General features: G+C 34.3%; 1 protein-coding gene and 1 long non-coding RNA gene across 4 annotated transcripts in view; one reads left to right on the forward strand and one right to left on the reverse strand.

Moving 5' to 3' along the window:
- Window positions 1–25,428, reverse strand: part of LOC106670168 — a 276,453-nt gene that overhangs the window by 127,353 nt on the left and 123,672 nt on the right. The window lies entirely within an intron of this gene.
- LOC112127001 overlaps window positions 1–25,428 on the forward strand; it is a 60,216-nt gene that overhangs the window by 15,709 nt on the left and 19,079 nt on the right. The window contains exon 2 of the long non-coding RNA XR_002910343.1: window positions 12,551–12,684. This is a non-coding gene — a long non-coding RNA (uncharacterized LOC112127001). The remainder of the gene's footprint in view (window positions 1–12,550; window positions 12,685–25,428) is intronic.

Genomic DNA, 25,428 nt, shown 5'->3' on the forward strand with positions numbered 1-25,428 from the left:
CCGTCACTCCTTTAGAAAAACCAATGTTGCTCGTTTAGTTTTCGTTTTTTTTTTTGTTTCTTTCAGAGGCAGGCGGTTTAGCATTTAAGGTGTAAATGGCTCTCGTGATTTACACAGGCGTCACATTTTCGCGGTTCAGCCTGAAATTTACGACCGAGGGTTGGTTTCAAATATTCCTTTACAATAATTCACAAGCTCAAGTTGAAATTGGATTATACAGAACACAGCGAAAATCATTGTATAAACTACAATGTACTCGACATAAGAATTGCACGCATATGTGAGATGACAGTGATGACATATGTATAAATAAAAAAGCTATACATTATTTTTAATAGTATTTAGTTCGCTTATAATTGTAGTATTGGTTTCAATTATTAAGTAGAGATAAAACTAATGTTGAACGTTGCCAACCAAGATTTTCAGGACAAACCATTTTAATACATATATGTGTAGAAAGGTATCGATTTATTTATTAAAATTAAAATGGCTGCGACTTTTATGCGGATGTGTTTTATGCGGATTACAAAAATGTAGTGCGTTTTTCAACCAATGATTCACATGCCATAGTGGTCCAATTTTGCCTTAAATTTTCTTTACAATAGAAAGAAACTTAAGACCGCTTAAAATATCGAAGTACGCCTGGCTTTTTTAAATTTATTATTTTTATATTATATATAAATATAATATAGATGATATTTTGTTATCCATTATACCGCACGATGGAGTACTGTGAAATGAATGTTTTTTAACTGAAAACTTTTTTTTGTTTAAAAATTTCACATTTAATGGCGTTATTTAAAAATTTTGTAATTAAATTGTGATAATTAAAAAAAAAATCTGGTACAAAATGAGTTCCCTCTCTCTCCCTCATTCCGATCATCTCTCTATACAAATACTCTATCTACGTTTTAAATGTAAAGTAAAATGAGAAAAAAATTAAAATTATATTTGTAAATCACGGAATGTAAATTACGAAATATATGAAATTGTATTCATAAGTCAATGTATATTTTCAAAATTTGGAAAAATTTAAATTTTTCTTTCTTAACATTAACAAGAACGTAATGAAACAATAAAGAAATTTTTGTAATAGGCTTTTATAGAATGTTTTTGAATATAAAAAAAGAAGAAATTGGTCCAATTGTACAATTTCTTCCAAATCTGTGCTGACTAAACCGAAATGTGGACCACTATGTGAATGTAAAATTCTTAAATATATTACTATAGAAAATTAAATCCATTATCTTTAGTGGTCTTATTGACCAAATTACTTCTTTCAAATAATTATTCTTTTTGTGTAAGGTCTTGGTTGAAAAAGTTAGTGTCACGAGCCGGATTCGAACCCACGACCTTCGGTTCAATAAGCCGCTGCTCTAACCACTTGACAGGTAACAGGCAAAAAGAGGAAAAAAATAGAAAAAAAAATAGCTGAAGTTCGTGGGTTCGTATCCCGCTGATGACCCTAACTTTTTCATTTCAACCAAGACCTTACATAAAAAGACCAATTATTTAAAAGTACTATAGAAAATATTTGCTAACTAAAAAAAAGGTCTTTGTTATTGTTTGTTATTCCAAACATACAAACGATGAAAAACAAACATACAGTCACCAACGACAAAATTAATAGAACGGACATTGATTAAATTTTTGTGAATGTGTGTGTATGGTAAATTTTCCATTTTAACGTTACACCATAGACGAAATAGTACATATCTGTCTTTTATATTTACTATTGATTCGTGACATTCTTGTCAAAACGCGAAAACAAACATATTTAGTAATTGAGTCTTTCGATATTATTACCAAATCGTAACTTTTTAACTATGAATGATTTCTATTGAATTGACCGGTGTATGACTCACCACTACCTTAGTCTGAGAGGGTGACTCAACCTGTTATCGAAAAGTAGCCGAATGTTATCGAAAACAAATCCTATAACCAATAAATGATCTAAAAAAACTAATTAATTAAATGTATAAAAGGCGAAAATTCAAGTCTATGAATTGTAGTTTCTATTTTGTTAACGTTAATATTACTTCGACATGTACTAGAAGTACATGTACTATGTAGAAAGTGCTTCCAACAACTGGACATGAACGAAAATGATTGAATAGATTGACAGGGGTCAGGTTTGTATTTGTATTAAATCTGGATATATAAATATTTGAGAAACTGACAGGAATCCGACGAAATCTGAAATGGTTGTTAAATTGTAGCATGTTATCATTAATATTATCACGAAAACTCCTTTATTTTGACGAAACATTTGACAAGGGGGTGATAAGAGTGGAACAACTTTTTTTGTACTTACATGAGTACGTGGAAATATTACATAGCTTTTCTTAGCAATGATGAAAGTGGGGTGAGTAGGTAGATTAACTTTTTGTAAACGGTGGTTCTACAAGTACAACCAGTATTTACAAAAAGTCAATTTTTCTTTTTTTCTCGTACATTTTTGTACATTATCACAATTCGATTATATAAGTGTATCCAGGTGGTACTGTCACATTTCATAATTTCAAATTATAAATATTAACTTTTCAAAGTCTAATGCAATCTTCAAAACAGAATTAAAAAATTTTCAAATATAAATTGTTAATACATTTTTTTTTCAAATAATAATTTCTAAATAGTTTGTCATTTAGTTTTTTAAGTCAACTTTTTCTGTGCCAAAATCAACTTTTTCAGCTCGGCGTTTTGTTGTAAGTTTATACAAACGTACATTGATGTTTACACACACTTAAACGATTTATTTTAATATTTCGTATTCGAAATGGATAATGGAAAATTTGATTTGGAAAAATTTAATTTAAAAAAAATCATTTTATTTAGAAAAAGCTCAATATCGTTTCGAAAAGGATGAATTGGAAATGGTGTACATAAAATTTATTTTTGAATATATATAAAGAATATATATTAATTATAAAGATATATTAATTATAAGAACAGATATGACCGTTATTTTCATAAATATATTAAGGCTGAAAGAGAAACCAGTTATTCAATGTCAGTTTTATTTATTTAGAGATAGACAATTCGGGTAGCCCATCTTCACCATTCTAAGATAGAATTTCGATATAAGGGCAACTAATAGTCACTATGGTTCATGTCAAAATTATACATAAAACTATGGGCTTATGCAACATCGCTGGTGGCATTTATGGAAAATTCCATATTCAAAGAAAATGTAAGCCTTATTAAATAAGGCGGACATTTTCCTTGCACATGTTATTTTCCGCTGCCCACACTGTCTATAGTTTTATGTATAATTTTGACATGAACCATATTGACTATTGGTTGCTATATCTCGAAATTCTACGCTTGGATTTCTGAAGATGGGTTTTATATCCCGAAACATCCATTTCTACGTAAATTAAACTACCACGGACCTGGTTCTATCTCACCGAGGGCTCAACTACGTATGATCCTTTTCATTTTAAGGAACAATTTTTTTGTACTACAGTTGATGTATTGTCCCAAAGAATTGCCAATCGTTAGATTTTTTCTGAGTAGATGTGAAGATAGGAGTAGAGTAGAGATGTAGATGTCAATTATGCCTATACTAAATAACAGGCTATAAAGGAATTAGTTTTCTAGTAACTTACTACCAATTACTTGGCCAGTGATGGCACTAAATACCAATTTTTGACAAACAGGTTTTTATCTGAAAATTTAACCATGGACAAAAAGGAAGTATTGCAGTCATGACCTAAAGTGGTCCCTTTGTAACACGGCCGTACTTATCCGTGTTGTCCCAAGCGAAAAGTAAATGTTTATTTTTCTAGACGAGCATTTATAGATGTCGCTCAGAGTTTAGAGTTTGCTTCGAAATGGGGAGATTAGCCATCGTATAAACATTAACCTTCAAAAATTTTAAAAGGGAAAAATCTATTTTCACAGATAGTGACACTAAACTGGTAGATATACGATTTATGTCGGTACCGGCACAAACTGTAATGAGTGAACGATGCATAAAGCAACCCAGTCTATAGGGGTAATTATTACCCCCATCGTTTACTCTATTGGAATTAGAAGATTTTAAATTTTGAGCCGAAAGATCTACATTGATCATCTAACGACGATTCCAAACGAAAATCCAGCATTGTTTTGCAAGTCCTTTGTCTGGGAATAAAAAACTTTCGTAAATCCTAACCGATTTGGACGATTAGAACATCTATCTCTTCGGATTTCCAGATGGCCTTATCGACGTGGCAAACAGCGGAAACGGCTTGTGGCTTTGTTTTGTCCTATTTAACGACTGGGAACGGTTTGGGGCCAGACGAACAAGGCCGACAATGGCACTTTTATGACTGCATTTAAATGTCGGGTCTTGTCTGATAGGGAGAAACCGCCTTCCCACGCGATAACGGGCCTTTTATATAATAAAAACAAATCTATTAGCATGTTATGTAAAAAAACGATAGTAAAATACAATAAAACTGTACAAAAAAAATTATATTTTGCAATTTTAGTTCATTTCGAGAAATCGTTAGGAATTTACAATTATTGAAAAACATATATACTCTATACAACTTAACCATTGGGCTTGAGACATGTTCGTTGCCAAAGTTTCTTAAATTTTCATAAAATACTAAGTGTAATTATTCGGAAATCGTGATGCTGTCTGGTGTGACGTAGGTTTTTGTAAAACATTTTCTTTATCGTACCAACGTTTCGATCTTTATTGAGATCATCCTCAGGTCTCAAAGAATTGGTTTCTGCATAATTGTGCCATTCTTGTGTGTCGTGTTGAGAATGCCAGTGAGATAGTAATATACATACAAGTGGTAGAGCAGCGGCGTATTTAGCCGAAGGTCGTGGGCTCGAAACCCGCTTGTGACACTGGCTTTTTATCTCAACCAATACCTTAAATACAGATTGTATGCGACCAGATATATAATCAATCAAATCATTCGTTAGCATATCTGCAAAAAAGGGGGACAAAAGCCTCCCTCGCCACACCATCAACCTGCATATATATTTTGTTGTCTTATTTTAAATAGGCATTCATTCCTAAAGCGCTAAATTAAATGAAAAAAACAGATCACGCGGCACATTGATAAATTCGCCCACGTTTTGCCAGCGTTATTATATGACGTATATTATTATATTGAAAGGAATTGAAATAAATAAGGATTTAACATCGAAAGAAACTACTAGACCCTCTTCATTACATTAGCGTTTTTTATCTTTTGTCAATCTATGAACTCAACCGACTTCTTTACATTGCATTTGTCCTCATACAAAGCAAATTTGATCTTAACGCATTTCGACAGATTGCGGAACGGTGATTGGATTCCACAGATTATAGGTCGTACATTAGTGGTAACCGTTCTTTATGTACTTACTTTATGCCCAAATATTTTAGGGGTTTGCGGATTTTTAGTCTTATGCTTTCACTGAAGATGATCGGAATAAAGGTCGAAACGCGTTGGCAAAAAATGAAGTAGGTGTTTTTCTAAACTGACTCATTCTTGACCGCTCATCACGAATTCGACAAATTATGAAACAAACAATTTTCACTACGAAACACACAAATAAATTTAATTTTTTTTAAATGAATTTTTTGAGGCCACGACTCTTTCTCTTAACACGGGCTATGAGAATGAAAAACTCTAGGGATTAATTAAACTAGAAAATGCTAAGTTAGAAAATTTAAGCCGAATTGATTAGGCCCTAAGCCGAACGGCGCAGTTTTTGTTTTCACGAAACACACCCCCACAAGTTCTAAGATTAAAATTAAAGCTTTAATACTTTTTTTATGAGAGGATATATTTTATACCCCTTCCTCTTTCTTCCAGCTTTTTCTCATTCCATTTTTCTTCTTTTATTTGTTAATAAGGAAGTTGTGGTAAAAAAATTAATACCTCAATTTTATTTAAATAGAGCCAAAATTACAAGTATACAAGAAGAAAATTAAATAATATTGCCAGTGTCATTTAAAGTTAATGATATCCGTAAACAAGGATGAAACTATTACATTTTTTTAATAAGAAGTTACAAATTTATTATTGGCGTTTGCTTCGAGATAAACTTCAATTATCGTAAAGCATAAGTTTGAAAAACAAATCGCCATAACCGTAGTACTGGGGTTAGATGTTCTTTTTTGATTTACAAATTCTAGAGGTGCTTAGGGTTGTAAGATCATCTGTGAATTGGGCTATGTTGAGGTTTACATGTGTAGGAAAATTGTAGATAACGTAAAGAAATGGACCTAATACGCTTCCTTGTGAGACTTCAGAGTATAAGTGTAAGGTAAGAGTTGGAAAGTGAGCTCCGGTATTTTTTTTTGCAAACGTTCGGCCCGTGAGGTAGTAATAATCGATGATTAATGAGTGATGCGTCTGACATAGGTGTCTGGAATATTGCCCTCGAGCTTGTGTAATATTCATGGGTCCACACTGTCGAAAGTCTTTTCTGTGTCAAGAACAATACTGAAGCGTGGATTTTTTCTTCTTAGGTATTTTCGTCGCAGCTGTTGGGTGCAGTAGGGATGCCGCTTAAATATGTGCCTGGCAGAAGTGGATTGTGAATTTTTTTTAGACTTTTAGAAGGGGTAGGATTATTTTTGCCTGGATGCCCTGTTGGTGACGTTTATGACATGACCTAGGGTAACGAATAGGTAGAAAGGCGTGAGCTGAAGAAGCTCAAGTAGCGATTCTTTTAAAACCTTTTCAAGAAATCTGGACGGGGATCATAAATTGGCTTGAATTGTGTTTAAAAAGGTCGTATTTTGGTGTGTACTTTACCATGTCGAGCCAATCTTTATCTGGGTATGTTTAGTGATGGTTAGGGTAGGTGGTACCGAACCTGGGGGTCAACCAAGCATTCCATCTCACAACGCATCCAAAGATTCCGATCAAAATACTTTGGAAAACATGGTGAACAAACCCTCCTTACCTTGTATCAAACTTCACTCTACACTGAGACCTTAATATTCCCTTTGTTCCAGAGGTAACGAGAAACTATTAAAAAATCCCATCAATGCCTTTCCACAAATCCCAGGTCCGTCAGCTTAGTTCCATTACCATCTCAGATAATCCTCCCGTCGACTGAGACACTGAGGGCCGAAAAATTGGACTTTATTATTTCCTTCTAAAGGAGGCTCACCACTAGGTGGTGATTTCTCCTCACGTGTTTTTCATGTCAATTTTGTCCTTAGATCATTTTTACCGTTGTAATTGTTTACAGATATAAAAATCAATACAAAGAGAATAAAAGTGTTTCATATTTATTCACAATTGATTATCGATTAAATAAACACTCGGTCAGTTCCGTTTGTGAATGCCCACCACTGCTCTCATTGCCACAACCTTTTCGAGAGCCATCTTTTCAGAGTGCTGAGGGGAAATTGTAGTAGCTGCTTGGAATGGAACTTACATTTCTGCATGTCCGTTCCAGCAGTTGTGTGTGTCGTTTTTAAGGGATTTTTGTTTTTCTTATTTTTTCCTTGTATATTGCTTTATTAAAATCACTGAATTTGGTAGTGTTCTTTTATTCTTTATGGGATTCAAATATATCATAATGCTGACTATTTTCCCCACTAAGCCATTATTTCCTTTCAAACATTCGATTCAAATACAAGGGGGGTGTCAAACTAGAAAAGGCTTACACCGCCAACGGTGGAATCCCTTGAGGATCACAGTAATTTAGAAACGGGGCGCGCCAGTTTAATGTCCGCTCCTTAGGGAATAATAGGAGACCACCCTAACCCTGCAACCGCTGTTTAAATTCTAGGAAATGGCTTCTACTTGGCAATACCCTCTTGTACTATCCCTGAGCACATTACAGGACCACTTCGAACGTTGGCCATTAAATTAAAACTGTTTTCGAGGAATTAATATGACTTAAGTGTCCCGCTTAGTACGCTTTAGTTGTATATTTGCACACTTAACTTACTTTAAGATAACAACCATACGATGTAATACTGCAACTAAACTTTAGAACTTATGTTTTATTGATATACTACAAACGGAAATAAACACTCACAGTATTATTCTACCAGGAGTAGTTGGGTACGACTCGTCTTTGCCACGCTAGCGGTTCTGGTTCGAATCCAAGGTAAATCCCATGAAATTTTTATTGGAAATAATATGTAAAAGTTATTTTCAAGTGGTTTGACCCATCTTCCACATCGAAAAGGTAAATTGGACGTTAAACACTTAATTACTTTGTACATACAATGTGCCAATACAATTATTTGAAGATAAATGTTACAACCTTTCTTTCTTTTAACGTTAAATTAAGTGGTGAGAAGGCAGTTTTAAAAAGGTTTATCAAAAAGCAAGTGTCAGATTCTTTTGTTAAAATTGTTAATAAATACTTGTTTCTTTTTCGCAAGCACAAGTTAAACTTGTGTTATATTCAATTCACTATTTTCGTGGTCCGCTTGACCAATTAATACTTTACAATTAATTAAGGTTTTTAGTTGAGATGAAAAACGTTAATGGCACGAGAGGGATTCGAACCCACGACCTTCGGCTTGATACGACGCTGCTCTACCACCTGAGCTATCGTGACCTCGATCCACTCGGACATCAACTCCCCATCTCAACAAAAAAACTCATAAGGTGGGGTTGAGATGGGGAGTTGATGTCCGAGTGGATCGAGGTCACGATAGCTCAGGTGGTAGAGCAGCGGCGTATCAGGCCGAAGGTCGTGGGTTCGAATCCCTCTCGTGCCATTAACTTTTTTCATCTCAACTAAAAACCTTAATTGCTTGTGTTATATTGTTCATTTTACATTATATTATTCTACTTTATCACTTAATTGCTTTAATATCAGCAAATAAATACTTTTTTTTGTCTTTTGTTTAAAATACATATTTGCGGGAAACGACCAGCAAATTATAGGTTCATTACTCTGAATTTATAATTTGCAGTCTGATCGTCCCGGAAAATCCCACTCTACCTATTTTCGCGGTTCACCATTTTAATTGAATAGTCTGTGTCATTTTGTTTCACCAAATCACGCCTGGCAGACTAAAACAGCGAGGATGCGCATACCAAAAATATCGGAAACGAACAAGCTACAAGTTCATCACTCCTAAGAACCAAAAAGGAAATCTTTAAATAAACCACAGAGGATAGGTAGACGAAATTGACCAAATTGCTGGTTCATTACCTCGCAGAGCATATGGAGAAATATCACAATTGTTGGTTATTAATAACTTTATGATTATGATTATTTTGATTACATTATCTAACCATGTGTCTTCAATTACTTGTTATCATCTTACTATTAAGCTGAGTTAACAGTTTTGTTTTGTAAGGATATTGTCTTCACTTTTATTACGCAACAGGCTATATTATAACACCATTAGGCAGATTAACTGTCACGGAGATTGTCATGATTTCTTGTATTATAACGTAATTTAGCTGGAATCTTCCATTTAGTATAATAAACAGATTAATAAAAATCGTGATAAAATCGATATTTATATTATTGCGGGGTATTATAAAATTTAATTTGATATATGTATGTAGTTAAGACTGCGTGAGTGTGTTGTAAGAGTGTGAGAGCCAAATGGAGTGTCCAAGTTAATAATAATGTCACATCAGTCAACTTCAAAAGTCAAATATCAAAATTTAACAAATGTTGTTGTTTTATGTACTTCTATTGTAACAATTATACGTATAACAAATGTTTATGTTTTTATTAGCTTATCCCAATTCTTAAATGAGTTTTCATGATTCAAACTTCGACCATTTATCAAACATTGGCAGGAATAGCCTTAAATAAGAAGCGAAAGCATGCGGAACGAAGTTCGGAACCATAGTTTCTTGCCGATGAAATACTTCACGGACTGAGAACTTTCCGAGCAATTAACAAATCTGCCAACATTAAGTAATTAAACAGGAATGCGAATTGTTCAAGAAACAACTTTGCAACAATCGGATGCCAGTGGACACGTTATGTTCTGCACAATGGTATTCAACAACTCTAACAATCTTGTTATCAACCATCCGAATTTCAAACTTATAGCTCATCGTCAGATTGAAAGAAATGAATGAAAGCTAAGTACTTTTACAATTCATGTCGAGAGACGTGGCCTTCAACCTGATGATGAGCTGTAAGTTTGAAATCCGGATCATTGAAAACAACAACTGTGAGTAGCAACTATCATTTGTAAAGATTGAACAACATACTCACCATCTTTTCTGTCAAACAAATTTTCTTTTTAGTATTAATTGGGTCCACCTAGAATCACGACTAACGTGGAATCAACATACACGACAAAACCTAGACAGATATGGTCTACTGCACAGACATATAGGACGACAGTCTAAACTATCGACAAAAAACAAACTTACAATTTACAAAACACTACTACAACCGATTTGGACATACGGAATAGAACTGTGGGGAACCGCTAAACCTTCCAATATCCAACGTCTCCAATCCTCTCAATCTAAAGTCATCAAATCCATTGTAAATGCTCCTTACTATGTCTCAAATGCTACACTCCACAACGACCTTCAAATTACTTACATCCAAAAATTTATTCCCCAAAAATTTACCAAGTTCCACAAAAAACTCTCCCACCATCAAAATAGTCTTGCCCAAGCCCTGTCCAATAGAACCCATCCCTACTACCCCATAAGGCGTCTCAAGAGGAAATGGCCCCGCGACCTCCTTTCTGAGTAAACAGTAAAACAAAGTAAACAAAGTGAAGAGGGAGGAAAACATTGTTTATTTGCTCCCCTCAATGTAAATAGTTGTACATAAGTTCATGTATCCGCAAATTACACATTGTAAATAATAATTAAAGATTGTAATTTAAAAAAGTAGTAATTAATTTTTTGTTCTTTATTTTTTAACATTTAGTAATTGTACTGTAGGTTACTGAACATATACAGCAGCATTGAATTTTATTTTTTACCAAAACGTTTTCGACCTCAAGTCCTCTCAGTGTTCATTTAATATAATTGTCTATCCTATGAAAAATCATTCTTGTTTATATTGGCTTTTAATCTTAAAATATATAGACCTAATAAAATTACAGTATATACCAATGAACGGCCCAACAATGTGTAACCATTTATTCATTTATCTCTCAAGGTATCAATTTTATCAATTATGACCTCATTACTGTTCGATTATTTCTTTATATTTTCTTTTTTTATATATGACTATAATATAACTATATCGTTCGCAATTTTTTTCCTTTCCTTTTGCAAATTTACGTTATTATTCTAAATATTTACATATACTTTTTCTAACCAATTTAATCTGGTCTCATTTTTTCTTTTAAAATACATTTTACATTTTTAAACGTTATATTAGATTTGTTGCTATTTATGTGTGGTGAAAAATCTTTGTTATTAATATTTTTCCTATACATATGTCTTTTTACAGTTACTTGTGAGCAAATATACATTAGAATTAAACATTTTTTCTTTAATTTTATATAAAAAGTGGCAAGGCAATTTTTAGTTTTTATGTACTGGTATATGATTAAATTATTATATATTGCTTTTTCTTTTTACGGATTCTTAATATTTTTTGTATATACCGTGTAAATAAATCATAGCAGCATGAATTATTTGTACATAATATTTTTATTATTTTTGTTTTTTAAAGTTATTATAACAATTTAATTTTTGTTTTGCCATTATTTTTTCTAGTAGTTTTTGTGGGGGTAATTATTTGCTGTAGAAGTTTCTATTAAATTGTTTATATTATCGTTACGAAAGGTAATATTAATTTACGAAAATTTTATTTACGAAATTATTTACTACATTAATTTTTCGTTTTATTGGATGTGATGATAAAAATTTGGTTTTTTATATTAGTGTAATATGAGCTGTTTGTTATTTCTTATAATTTTTTATTTAGAAATGGGATATAATTTTCTTTTCCTTTTTCTATTGTAAACTTTATTAAACGATGTGCTTCGTTAAATTCTTGTAAAACTTTTCCTGTATAGTTCTTATGTACGTAAATTATTGCATCGTCAACAAATTTCTTAAAAAACTTTCTATTCTTAGATTTGTGTTCCTTAAAATATTGTTATTTAATTAATTAATAAAAGTCGAAAGTAATGTTCGTGGTAAACTTGCACCCATTGGAAGTCCTACTATTTCTTAATATATATTAATACCAAATACAAAATATGGATTTTCTGCACACAACTTTAAGATTTCTAGAAATTTTTCTTTATTTATGGTAGTGTTTTCTTTTATTATATCCCATTTTTTTATAATTATATAATTTCTGTATTAGGTATTGACGTAAACACACTTCGATGTTGAGCCAGATAGGTGTGATTTCTTTTCAAGATAACCCTTTTGATATGTGCCACGAATAGATCAATCATTCATCTATCATTCTTTCGTTTCACGAAAAGATTTTCATCATTTCAAATATTTGAAAGAAAGTTCTGGATTCGAAGTCTCCCATTTTGATCTTTTGACAGTAAACTAATAAATTTCCAACCGAATAAAATAGATAAGGGTTTTCATCTTTTCCCCTTTTACTTTTATGTTAAGATATGCACGTGTAGTGGAACTGATGTGTTTTTGTAAAAAAATATGTTGATTTCCAGGTCCTTGAGAGGGGCGCTGAGCCGGTCGGGGCATTGTTGTCCCGGGGCCTTGAAGTCTTCCATAGCCCATAGCCCACCGGTAGAACCGTCCAATTTTCTTGCTCCATGAACAAGAAACTAGAGACAACTCACTTGTAAGTCTAATTATTACCAAGTAGCCTTCACGCTCCCTTAGGCGGTCATAGCAGACTGGCTGCCGCTTATCCAACCCAACTTAGTTATCAATTATACATATCCCACCATTAATTACACGTGACTGCGGTTTTTATGTGTTTGTTTTTATTTATTTTCCGTTTGCAAAAAAACGCCCTTTATACTTTTGTCTGCCCAGGCCGGGGTGATGTAATACAGCTTGAACGCGGAATATGTTTCTATGAACGTATTCGTATATGCAAAATGGGTCATGTAATTTTCAAAAATGTTTTCCGATTTATCGTTCGAGATAATTAACGATTAATTGATTTTATCATGCTTTTTCCGCTTTTTAAACTCAATATATTCGATTAATTTTCGCAATTTAGTGCATTCCAATCCATTAAAAGCTTCTTTTTTTTCTACAATGAAGTATCGTCACTACTGTTCGTCAATAATAAACTTTAATAGTTAGCTACACAAATAAAATGAGTAATTTGATAATCCCTAAGGCCGATTTCGTCAATAATTATTTGTAGAAAATATGCACATTTTAAAAAGTACATAATAACAGAAGGTCCTGGGTTCGATTCCAGCGGGCCTGCATTCGAACCCGACATACTTACAAACGGGCTTTTTTTCAAAACCACCGGCACCCTGAGGGTTGATATGATCTCCGCTGTTGCGAACCCTCGTAAAAAAAAGTTTTATAAAAAATTATATTTAGGGCATTCACGCAACCGTTGTGCTACTATGATGTAAGGATGGTCCGAAACTTATGACCTTTTGAGCCCTCAAATATTAAATGTGCTAAATGTTCGTGTAAATTTTCATAGGGTTGCTGTTTGCACTGTAAGTAAAATATTAATCCATTTATGTTTAGTGGCCTAATTGACCAAATTACTTCTTTCAATTAATTAATCTATTTATGTAAGGTCTTGGCTGAGAAGAAAAAGTTAGTGTCACGAACGGGATTCGAACCCACGACCTTCGGCGTGTCGTCAGGTGACACTAACCTGTTCATCTCAACCAAGGCCTTAGATAAACATAATATTTAAATGTAAGTAAAATGTTGCATTCATTTAAAAAAGGGAGCGTTTCAACTACCTGCAGCAATCAGTACCTTCTTAAAACCCCTTTTTCACCTTGGTCTTAGCACGTGCAAAAATTGTAAACCACAACGACATTATTTAAATTGATTATATTTCGTGGTCCGATTGACCAAATAATTTTTTTCAATTAATTAATCTTTATGTAAGGTATTGCGTGAAATAAAAAAGCCAGTGTCACGAGCGGGATTCGAAATTATTCGAATTATTTAAATTGTTATATAAATGTTAGTTGGTGCAATACTGTCTACTTTCATGTTAAATTGACAACAAAGTTGCTATATTACCTGGAATCGATTTTTATCCCCATTGTTGATACATCATTTCCTAACCCACTTTTCGAGTTTTCCTTTCTGATTACTTTGTGGACACTTTCTTTACAAGAGCAAATTCCACGTGGCAAGCACACCGTTAGCAGCACCAGACAATGTTAGTTTCGCAATAGCAAAATGAAGTTAAAAATTATTCGACTTCGACGCACACGACATCATTAGCACAGTTACTGTATTAAACTGATGTTGAAATAAGGATATTTTTTTCAGTTTCGCCACTACATTTTTGCATGGCTTCTTTTTCAAGACTTAGAAATTCTGGAAATATTAATTTCATTAAGCTAGCTATTATTTTGATATTTCTGAAAATAGTTCATTCAGTTCATTATTAAGAAGAAGGATTTTTTTTCAACAATGATTTACTGAGAATGTATAAACTTCTCATTGCTGCTTAAAATACAAGCAAATCCCCTATGAAATAAGGAATTTCTATAAGTTTATCTTATTATTAATCTTGCTATTATGTTGGATATTTGTGAAATTATTTGTCCAATTGCGTCGAGTGTTGTTTCTTAGAGAGACACAAGAGACATTCGGACCTTTAAGACTGAATCTAGTCACGTGCACTTTTTCCTTTAATTGTCCCCGGTTAAGAGGGAGAGGCCATTTGGTCCAAATTGGACGTTAAACGAAGGATGAGGCCCTGAGAGGTTAAAGGATGAAATCGGACAATTGGCGAATCGAGGAGGATAATGACGCCAATTAAAGCCCGGGACATTGCAGTCACGCCATCATCCCTTCGCCTCCTCGTCCAAAATGATCTCTGGTGCAAAGAGCTTTCGTGGAAACAGGAATATGACCCTTTTTTCCTATCGAGACCACCGAAGCACCACTCGATTTTAAATACCGTAATTGCACGGAACATAAACTAATTAAAACTTTTGTAGAGGAACAAAGCGACTTCTACCACCCTTTCCTGCCACATAAAGAGAGCGCTAACAGATATTTGCAAAATGTAAGGATTTATTAAATCATTTCGCTTATACAGATTTGTACACTATAAAATATACGGTTAGATGTACATGTAGATGTAATATTCGGGGTGTAATATACTGCGCCCTTTAAGAGCTATTGTAGCCCCCGTTCTCTGCCTAAAGCACATCGGCGAGTCCTATTTCATCAAGAAACTTGATTAATAGGCCCGGTTTCAGTAGTTGAAGCTCTTCTATAGTCACATTATACAACCCAAAACATTTCCTCCTGCGGGCTAATGTAGCTCCGCAGTTTGTTAGTAAATGTGTTGGTGTCTCTTCTGCCTCCTTGTAGAATCTGCATGTACCATGTACCAGGTTCCAATTTTCTTTAAGTCTCCATTTAATCTGCAGTGTCCTGTTGGGAATCCTGTTAGGATTCGCAGTCTATTCCTGCTTCCTTTAACACATTCTCTAATTTCACAAATTGGTTAAAAATTCTTGGATTATCTATGTCCAATGAGTGAATTCCATTGTTCCTTCATTTTCTTTTTCTCCTTCTGTCTGAGATATTCGTTAACAGTGTGGATTCCTATGCCACAGAAGGGTTCAGGTCCTATCAGCGGTGTGGCAACCCCTTTCCTTGCAAGGGTGTCTGCTTTCTCGTTGCCTTCTATTCCCATGTGTCCTAGGACCCAGCAGAGACTGACTTTATTCTGCATACCTAATATGTTTAGTTTGGTTTTGCAGTTCAGCACCATCCTTGAACTAATGGTATTTGAGCTTAGTGCTTTGATGGCTGCTTGGCTATCTGACATGATAGCTACATTCATGTTTTTGTACCCTTTACTTAGATTGAATTGGGTACATCTTTCAATTGCATGAATCTCAACTTGGAAGATACTGGTGTGTTTTCCCATGGGTTCTGAGTATTTGCTTCCAGGTTCAAATACTCCTGCCCCTGTACCTTCTTGTGTTCGAGATCCATCTGTGTACCAGAGGATGGTGCCATTTTTAAAGGAGTTCTTTCCCTCTCTGTCCTATTCTTATTTGGTACCCAGGTTTATTCGGAATTTTTGGTTAAAAATATACGGTTAAATATTTGTATATGTGTCTTTAACTCTTAAAACTTAAAGAAATTGTAAATTTTCGAAAGTGGATAGTCATATCAAAACTAGGTCCCAACGTAATACAAAATAAATCCAAGTATTATCTACCGCATAACCCTTTGTTCTTACTTATCACCCTAGCTTTAAAAAAAAAATTGATATTTGTATGGAATAAATAGAATGCCAGATCCTAAATTGCCAATAGTACAATATCAAGGAAATAATATGTAATACAGTCATCGCCAGCTGGTTAATATTGATCTAATAGATGAACGAAAAAAGTGGACTTAAGTTTAGATAAAAAGCTCTTTTAACATCATCGATTTCCTTTGTTACTTAACATATACGAAGTGCATGTAAAAGGACGTTGCGCAGGAAATGGGCAAGCGCGAAAGCATTTCGTATTGGAGGAAAAGGGATTTGTAAATTGGATGATTTTAGCCATGACGAAATCTGTTTGACCAATAAGTTTACACGAGAATACCACTCGGCCGATTGTTTTTCTGATCACGTTGAATCTCGTGATTCCGCATGCTGAATTGCACGAATTTGTATTGAATTGTAAGGGGATCGTTCCTACCTGGTTTTAGATGAAAATGCTTGTCTTCTACGTGAAAATATATGGAGTACTCACCTGAAAAATATAAAAATAGGTTAATATGTATATTACGGAAGTTTAAGTCCAAGTACATTAATCAATTAATTAAATTAAACTAATTAAAAGTATTTATAAACAAGTATTTTATTCGCTTAAACATATACATAAATATATTAAAACAAATTTTTTATCTTGCCAGCTCATCTGTAAATAATGAATTTGATTTATTTCTTTTACATCTATCTAACTACAATATCAAATAGCTTTCGATTTTTTGTAAATTAATTTTTTGAAGTGTAATAAGCTAATAATTATATGCTACAACATTCCAATATATGCAATAAATAAAGAAAACTTTGCTGAAAAATGTTCGCGAGGCGTTGATATGGTGACTCGTCATTGTAAGAAAAGGTCCCGGGTTCAAATCCAGCGGCCATAAAAACGCTTGCACTCAGAGAGGTCTTTTAACCACGTAGTTGAAATACCCTCGTTAAAAAATAGATATGATCATGCATGTATTCACAATGTGTGGTGATTAGTGTCATCTCAACACGACACGCAAGAATGGCACAATTACACGGAAGACAAACACTTTGAGCCCTGAAGATGATCTCAATAAAGATCGAAACGTTGGCACGATAAAGAAAATGTTTTTCTGAAACCTACATTACACCAGACCGCATCTCACGATTTCTGAATACATAATCTTAAATTACTTTACTTTATACATAAGAGAACGATTAACTCTTTGTATTACATAACTTTATTAACTGCAAATTCAACAGGCCTCAATATAAGCTCAGCATAATATCCTTCAATTTTAGTACAGCAGTCGTAATTTTGTTCGTTTTTTTCTTCAATACAAACTCGAAAATTTGATTATTTACTTCACAAGGACATTTCTAGAATTGAATCTATTGGCAGTACGCAATATACACTGAATTTGTTTAATACTAATAAAAGTGCAATACAAAACATTTTCTAGAAATAAAAAAATGTAAATAGAAATCTCATATTATACTGGTCATTTATTTAATTTCTTTTCATAAAATACTAGATATTTTAATACGTCAATATGATGTATTTTTTAATTTACGTCCGTGATATTTCAAAGATGTTTATTGTTTGAAATTTTGTAATTTTGTAATCTTGTCTTTATGTTTTTAATAAATAAATAGTATTATTATGTTGTATTGTAATAATGGCATTGATCCCTAGTATCTGATTTTAGTATGTATTTGTTATATTCCCAGCATTGAACTTATCTGTTTCTGAAATTTTCTGTTCAATCGTAAACATAGGCAAAGTACTTTATTTTAAATACAAGTTTATGTTATGCAGTAGATTCAAGAATTTTCCCGCTGAACGGTAGTTGTTTTATTTATTTATTGTATACTATGAACAAACATGCTAACGTGCTATGAGATTCATATTGATATGTTCCTAATATTATAATGTGCAATTTTTGTTGTTTCCGATGGATTGTGTTTTTTGTCAATTCGGCCAACTTCTTCTACCAACATTAAACATGTTGGACCTATGTTTTAAATATTGTATTATATTTATATTGTATGTAATAACATTTTCGCTGAGCGTTTAATGTGTCATCCGGGGCAATCAGGCTTGAAGATCAATTTTAGAAAATCAAAATACCTTGCAATGGGGACATCAAAATTGAGCAAAATTCGTTTGGATACAGTACTAGAATTTATAACGTTATTAGAAAATTCTGATATCCCTTTAAAAAAATACAAATAGGGGATTTAAATCATTTAAAGAATGTAAAAAAGTTTCTTTTGACGAACTCTCAGTGCTTATGTTTGAAAAGTTGAACTTTAATATTGTATGATCCAATTTTTCGCGCTTATAAAACATCGAAACAAATGAACTTAAAATAAATATTTTTAAATATCTTATTTTATGTGTGGTGATTAGTGACCGTTAATCGATAATTATTCGAAATCGTGAGATACGGTCTGGTGAGATGTAGGTATCAGAAAAACATTTTCTTTATCGTGCCAACGTTTCGATTTTTATTGAGATCATCTTCAGGGCCTGGGATTTACAAACATTGTTTAAATGTAAACAATTTGTAAATCCCAGGCCCTGAAGATGATCCAAATAAAGATCGAAACGTTGGCAAGATAAAGAAAATGCTTTTCTGAAATCTACATCACACCAGAACGCATCTCACGATTTTGAATAATTAATTGTCTTATTTTAGCTAAAGGAAAATGAACTACCTCCCGAACGTCTCGAACTCTAGCCTAAGTGCAATAGATTATAATTGAATACCCCCTTATATTAACCAAATTTTTTCTTACACATATATATTTTTTGGAAGATTTCTTTGTGAAGTAATGCTGCTCGCTGTATTTTATACTATAAAACTGACAAATTTTGTATAATGTACATGTCTATGTACGCATAAGGGCATGATGTTCTTAGCTGCGTTTCATTATTCTTTTCTACGAATATCATGTTTGACTTTCGTTTAAACACTAGTTGTTTATGTGTACATAAATAAGCGTCATACCTCGCTAGTGTTTCAATAACTGAGGTAAACACGTAATCCTAAAACAATTTCTATTTATAAATGTAACAGCTATGAGCAACAGGAAAGAATAAATTCCATCGACAATTTCCCGCTCGTCGCCCATTTAAAAACAGACCAAAGAATTTCTTGGCGTAGCTGGGTTCCGTTGAGGATTTCCTCTAAACAAAGTAAATTTCCGGGGGGGGGGAGTAATTTCATTTCCGCAAAAAGGGCGATAGGTTGGTAAAACCCACGGGATAAAGTCACGGACACGAAGGGGAAAAACAATTCCATATTTTACAAATAAATTTAGAAAGGAATCGTTTAAATAGTGCAATTAAACTTTTTTTTAAATGTTTATCCATGTGTTCGATTTGTCTTATCGACAATGTTATATAGAATATGTTAATTAAAGCCTTGGGTCGTATCTTAATCATAATAAAAATGTAATAATAATTAGGTTTCGTGGTCCGCTTGACAAATAAATTCTTTTCAATTAATTAAAGTTTTTGGTTGAGATAAAAAAGTCAGTCACAAGCGGGATTTTAAAAATTGCAAAAAGGAGGGAAAATTCAAAAGGTGGGGTTGAGGTGGGAATTAGTGTCCGAGTGGATCGAAGTCACGATAGCTCAGGTGGTAGAGCAGCGGCGTATTTAACCGAAGGTCGTGTGTTCGAATCCCGCTTGTGACATTGACTTTTTTATGTCAACCAAAACCTTAATTAATTGTAATAATAATGACGATTAAATAAAGAAAAGATCTGTGCAAAACGAGAAACATTGTTGAAAAGAAAACGCAGAAAGGGGAAGACTGGCGAATTTAAACGTTTTGACGATGAGTGGATAATTTACATGGAATTATTATATTAATTAAGAAATAATAAGAACACTATTCTTATGGAATTATTTGCCATTGGAGACAGTCCATTCACGATTTAAGCGTGCAGGTACGGAACGAATCGTACGTCTAGGCGGGGGTGGGGAAATTGAATTTTATCCCTAGGTCAAGTAAATACAGATTCATGAAAACTATCAAAAGCCGACCGTATTTAATTCAATAGGGAGGTCGGGCTCGAAGTGCAAATGTCGAGAAAATGAATGCTTTACGAAAAAGTAAAAATTTTGCTGTGCCTTCCAATACCAATACCAATGCCAAGTGGTGACAAATGCAGAGGAATGGAGAGTAGACGATATGGATCGTTTCGTGATAGATCTCTAAAATTTTGTTCACGCGTTTTGAAATAAATAAGATATATGGAACAACACATCTGATCGCAACAAACAGCCTAATAACATTGGGTAATCAATTTTGCTCAAGAACAAAGCTAAGATTGTAAGGAAAAATTAAAACCATATATCGCGTTTCTAACAGGTGCTGTACACGCAATCTTCCCCTATAGATCGAATATAGACGCCAAAAGGAGGTTCAAATTGCGGTTATATAATACAAGGTTCGTAGGTGCTTGAAATTAATTTTTGACAGAAAAACTACACAAACAATATATATTTTTTAAATCGTACTTGATGTAATAAATAACAGTTGTGGATATTCTGTGATGCCAAGATGTATATGTATTAGTCGGGGTATTTATTGTACTGCGGCGTTTAAGAGTTGTTGTATCCTCAGTTCTGTGCCTATAGTCCGTTGAGTCGTTTTCATTGACTTTGGGCAAATGTAGCGCCACACTTTGTTAATAGGGGTGTTGGTGTCTCCTTTGCAGAATCCGCATCTGCTGTGTTGGGTTATGCCAATCTTCTTTAAATGTCCGTTTAGTTTGCTGTGTCCTATTAGGAAACCGTTATGATTTGCAGTTTTTTCCTTCCTTTAATACATTCTATTCCTTCTTTCCTTACAAAATTGGCTACGAGGTTCTTGGATTGTTTGTGTCCAATGAGTGAGTTACATTGTCGCTTCATTTTCTTTTTATCCTTCTATCTGAGGTACTCATTGATAGTGTGGGTCACTATGACACAGAAGGGTTCAGGTCCCATCATCAGCGGTATATCTACCCTTTTTCTTGCAAGGGTATCCGCTTTTTCGTTCCCTTGACTCTCATATGTCTGGGACCCAGCAGAGGCTGACTTTGTTCTGGATACCTATTAATAGGTTTAGTTTGGTTTTGCAGTTCAATACCCTCTTTGAACTAATGACGTTTGAGCTCAGTGCTTTGATGGTTGCTTGGGCGTCTGACATAATAGCTATATTCTTGTTTTTGTACCCTTTACTTAGGTTGAGTTGGGTACATCTTTCAATTGCATGAATCTCAGCTTGGAAGATACTGGTGTGTTTTCCCATGGGTTCTGAGTATTTGGTTCCAGGTCCAAATACTTCTGCCCCTGTACCTTCTTGCGTTCTAGATCCATCTGTGTATCAGAAGATGGTGCCATTTTTAAAGGAGTTATTTCCCTCTCTTTCCCATTCTTATTTGGTACCCAGGTTTATTCGGAATTTTTGGTTAAATTCAAACATAGTTTTCTATGCTGTCCTCATTATTATGTGGTGAAGGGGGATTAATCCCATTATCTTCTCTATACCAATTGCTGGGACATGTCCTTATATACAGATGCACGCAAGTCTGTATTTTTGTAAGTTCTTTTCGTTTTGTTACTTTTTCTGCTTTATCGACTCAGGCTACGGCTCCCTATGTAAGAATAGGACTTTCCATGGTGGTGTACATCTAAAGCAGGGTTTCCAATCTCCATTCCGAATTTTCCCCGCTATTGTTCTGCACACGATCAAAGCTCGTGTCTCCTCCATGATGGTGGAGCAGATACGTTCCTTAAATATGTTTTATCTAGCATAACGTCCAGATATACGACTTTTTTAAATTTCTATTACAGTATTATTTGCTTCATGTGATCCAATTTCCTTTTCCGTGTAAAAACGATTATGGTTGTTTTATTAGGGTTGATTCCTAAGACAGAGGTTTTACATTATTCTTTTATTCGTGATTCCTCTGGTGGTCAGGACTATATCCTTCGCATAGGCCTGACAGAGTTTCGAGCAGTTCATCAACTGTTAGGTAGGGAATATATACTTCCCCCGACCTTCTCTATTTCTCTTCATCTTCTCCCTTTCCTCCTTTATCTCTTCTTTTTAGTCACCACATTCTCTCTCTCTTTCTCCAACATCTCTCTATCTTTTCTCTTCTTTCTCTCTGCTCTGTCTTTAAGCAATTCATGCACAAATAAACACATCCAGTATGTTTTGGTATCACTGTTAATTCTGTATGTCTACACCCAACTCTTTATCTTTTCGTATATTGCTATGTGTTTAATAAATATCATTGTTTTAAGACACTTCTTTCTCTCCTTGTTCTTTTGGATTGGAATTGGTCCCCATTTATAATTCTGGTTCCAGTCCGTAGTCATTATAAATAGATTTATTTTTCTTTGCTATTAAAAAAATTAGATTTTTCCTCCTTTCGCATGTACAGACATATATGGATCGACAGGTTTCAAATAAATAGGCTATTGAACGAAATGCCAATCATTGGTGATAAAACGCGCTGAAAACATCGCCTCACCTCCCAAATCATTTCGAGCAAAGCCGTCCCACGCATTTAATCATCGGACGCTGTGCAATAAATTTTCGCCCTGGGAAAAACTTACGTTCTGCAAGCACGGTGGTAAGCTAACAGGGATTGTGCTATCCCCACTTAGGAGCCCACTTCCATTCAACACCCGTATTGATCCAGGCCACCCCCAAATCAATACAGGCCACTGTTGATACTGAACACCCGCCGCCCTTCGCTGTTTTGACAGCACACTTCCGCACTTTATCAGGTCACCATGCATAGATCGCGTCAATGTTGAAACAAATTAATTACAAATAGTACCGTTTCACGTTCAATTACATTCCGTGTGTTAACGTCCTTGAAAGAGCAATTAAAACAAATTAATGCTGCACACGAAATGAAAACAAACAAAATAATCATATTTTCTCTTTCATATTTTATGACAATTAAAATACAAACTTTTTTAGAGCAGTGGGTACGTCAATCAACTAGGAATGAAAGAAAATTTCGTCTCCTGCAAATTAACCGGTCCGTAGCAAGGTACACGCACTATTGATCTGCAGTGACGACAGAGCTACGTCATCCACTCACTTCTTATAAACTAGATTTTGACCCATTATTGATCCAGGCCTACTCTTTCGAAACAATTATACTCATACTACTGTGCTTTTAAACAATAAATTCCTCACACTCCACTTTATTAGTTACCATTAAGAACTAATTTGGAGTAGTATAAGCGTTTAACAGAACATTTCTATTAGAAAGACAAAAAACGTCTCAGGACCACCGTCGATTAACTTAGTTTTCTAATTAAAAAGGCGCGATATTTGTAAGCAAACTTTCTTAAATGACACGCCATATTTCTTTTTATGATTGGTATTATTTTAAGAAATACGCGATTTTTGAGAGAAGATAAATAAATTAGAAAATCGACCATGGAAAAAAATATTGTTGCACATAGATTTAAAACATTTTACTGCGACATGGAAAATGTTAGTAAGATGAGTTACCACCTATTAACGTCATTACATACTCTTATGTTCTGTAACGTAAAAGGTAGTCTGTAACGCGTACTGATTGAATATGATTGTTGTGTCTATATGTCGCGAATTTGAAATTTGCCTGAAACAAAGGTCAATTAGAAACCAGCGGTATTGAGACAAGAATCGGGCCGCCAAGGCTGGATTTATTCACTTACTTCGCTGCCTTTCAAGTGGCTCAAGTCTTCGAACTTTAATTTTGCTACGATCCGGAAGTCCAGCAACAAGTGCTGCGCTTAGGAGAGGATCATAGGACTCGCCTAGATTACGTAAGAGGACACCTGCATTTGTAAGAAACTTAAAGGAGGAATATACCGTTTTCAGACGAATTTCTTTTTGTCCATTCCCATAGGGAGCTCGAATTTATGCATGCATGCAATATTGCTGGAAGAATGTTATGTAAAAAAGGTACAGTGACGATGTAGAGCGACCTTAACCTAATTATTTAATACAAAATTATGCGCGACAGACATTGTTCAGTATAAGGTGCCATACGCTTATTTTATACATGAGCAATTCTTGTTTATAAATGAAAAAGCAATTGACATATCACCGCCAGTGTTATTCACCAAGATGGTTAGCCCTTTATCCGATTCCGATTGTGAGACGGATCCTCCTAGACATTGACTGAGGTAAAGGCTGCTTTGGAAGAAATTCGGGCAATTCTGAAAGGCTTTATTTGCAAATTAATTAGGAGTATGCCAAGAAGATTAGACTAGAACAAGCAGTAGGTGGGTGATAACGCACACCAATAACATTTTTTTTTAGTGTGGCAGTGGCTTGACGTCCATGTTTGTAGGCGATATTCGTAAAAATCCATGTTGGTTGTGTTGTTCCTCTTGGGTGGAAATGTATGCTTCTTAGTGACCTGTTGTTTCATAACTTGTTGAAGTCGTGAGGAGCGGTCAATAATGAGGTAGTTTAGGAAAACATCTTTTTCATTTTTTTTTTTTTTGCCAACGTTTCGATTTTTATTCGGGTTATCTTCAGGGCATAAAGTGTGGTGCTAGTCTTGTGGTGTCATATTGGTTTTGTGTGAAAGTGTTGTGATCTATGTTTTGAGTGTGTCAGTGGCTAAGTCCATGTTTGTAGGCGATATTCCTAAAAATCCATGTTGGTTGTGTTGTTCCTCTTGAGTGGAAATATATGCTTCTTAGTGTCCTGTTGTTTCATAATTTGTTGAAGTCGTGAAGGAGCGGTCAAGAATAAGGTAGTTTAGAAAAACACCTTTTTCATTTTTTTGCCGACGTTTCGACATTTATTGCGGTCATCTTCGGGAAATACGTGTGGTGCTAGTCTTGTGGTGTCACATTGGTTTTGTGTGAAAGTGTTGTGACCTATGTTTTGAGTGTGGCAGGGGCTTGACGTCCATGTTTGTAGGCGATATTCATAAAAATCCATGTTTGTTGTGTTGTTCCTCTTGGGTGGAAATGTATGCTTCTTAGTGACCTGTTGTTTCATAACTTGTTGAAGTCGTGAGGAGCGGTCAATAATGAGGTAGTTTAGGAAAACATCTTTTTCATTTTTTTTTTTTTTGCCAACGTTTCGATTTTTATTCGGGTTATCTTCAGGGCATAAAGTGTGGTGCTAGTCT

The sequence above is a fragment of the Cimex lectularius genome, unplaced genomic scaffold (genome assembly GCF_000648675.2).
Source record: "Cimex lectularius strain Harlan isolate CLEC.00 unplaced genomic scaffold, Clec_2.1 scaffold134, whole genome shotgun sequence".
Lineage (NCBI taxonomy): Eukaryota > Metazoa > Arthropoda > Insecta > Hemiptera > Cimicidae > Cimex > Cimex lectularius.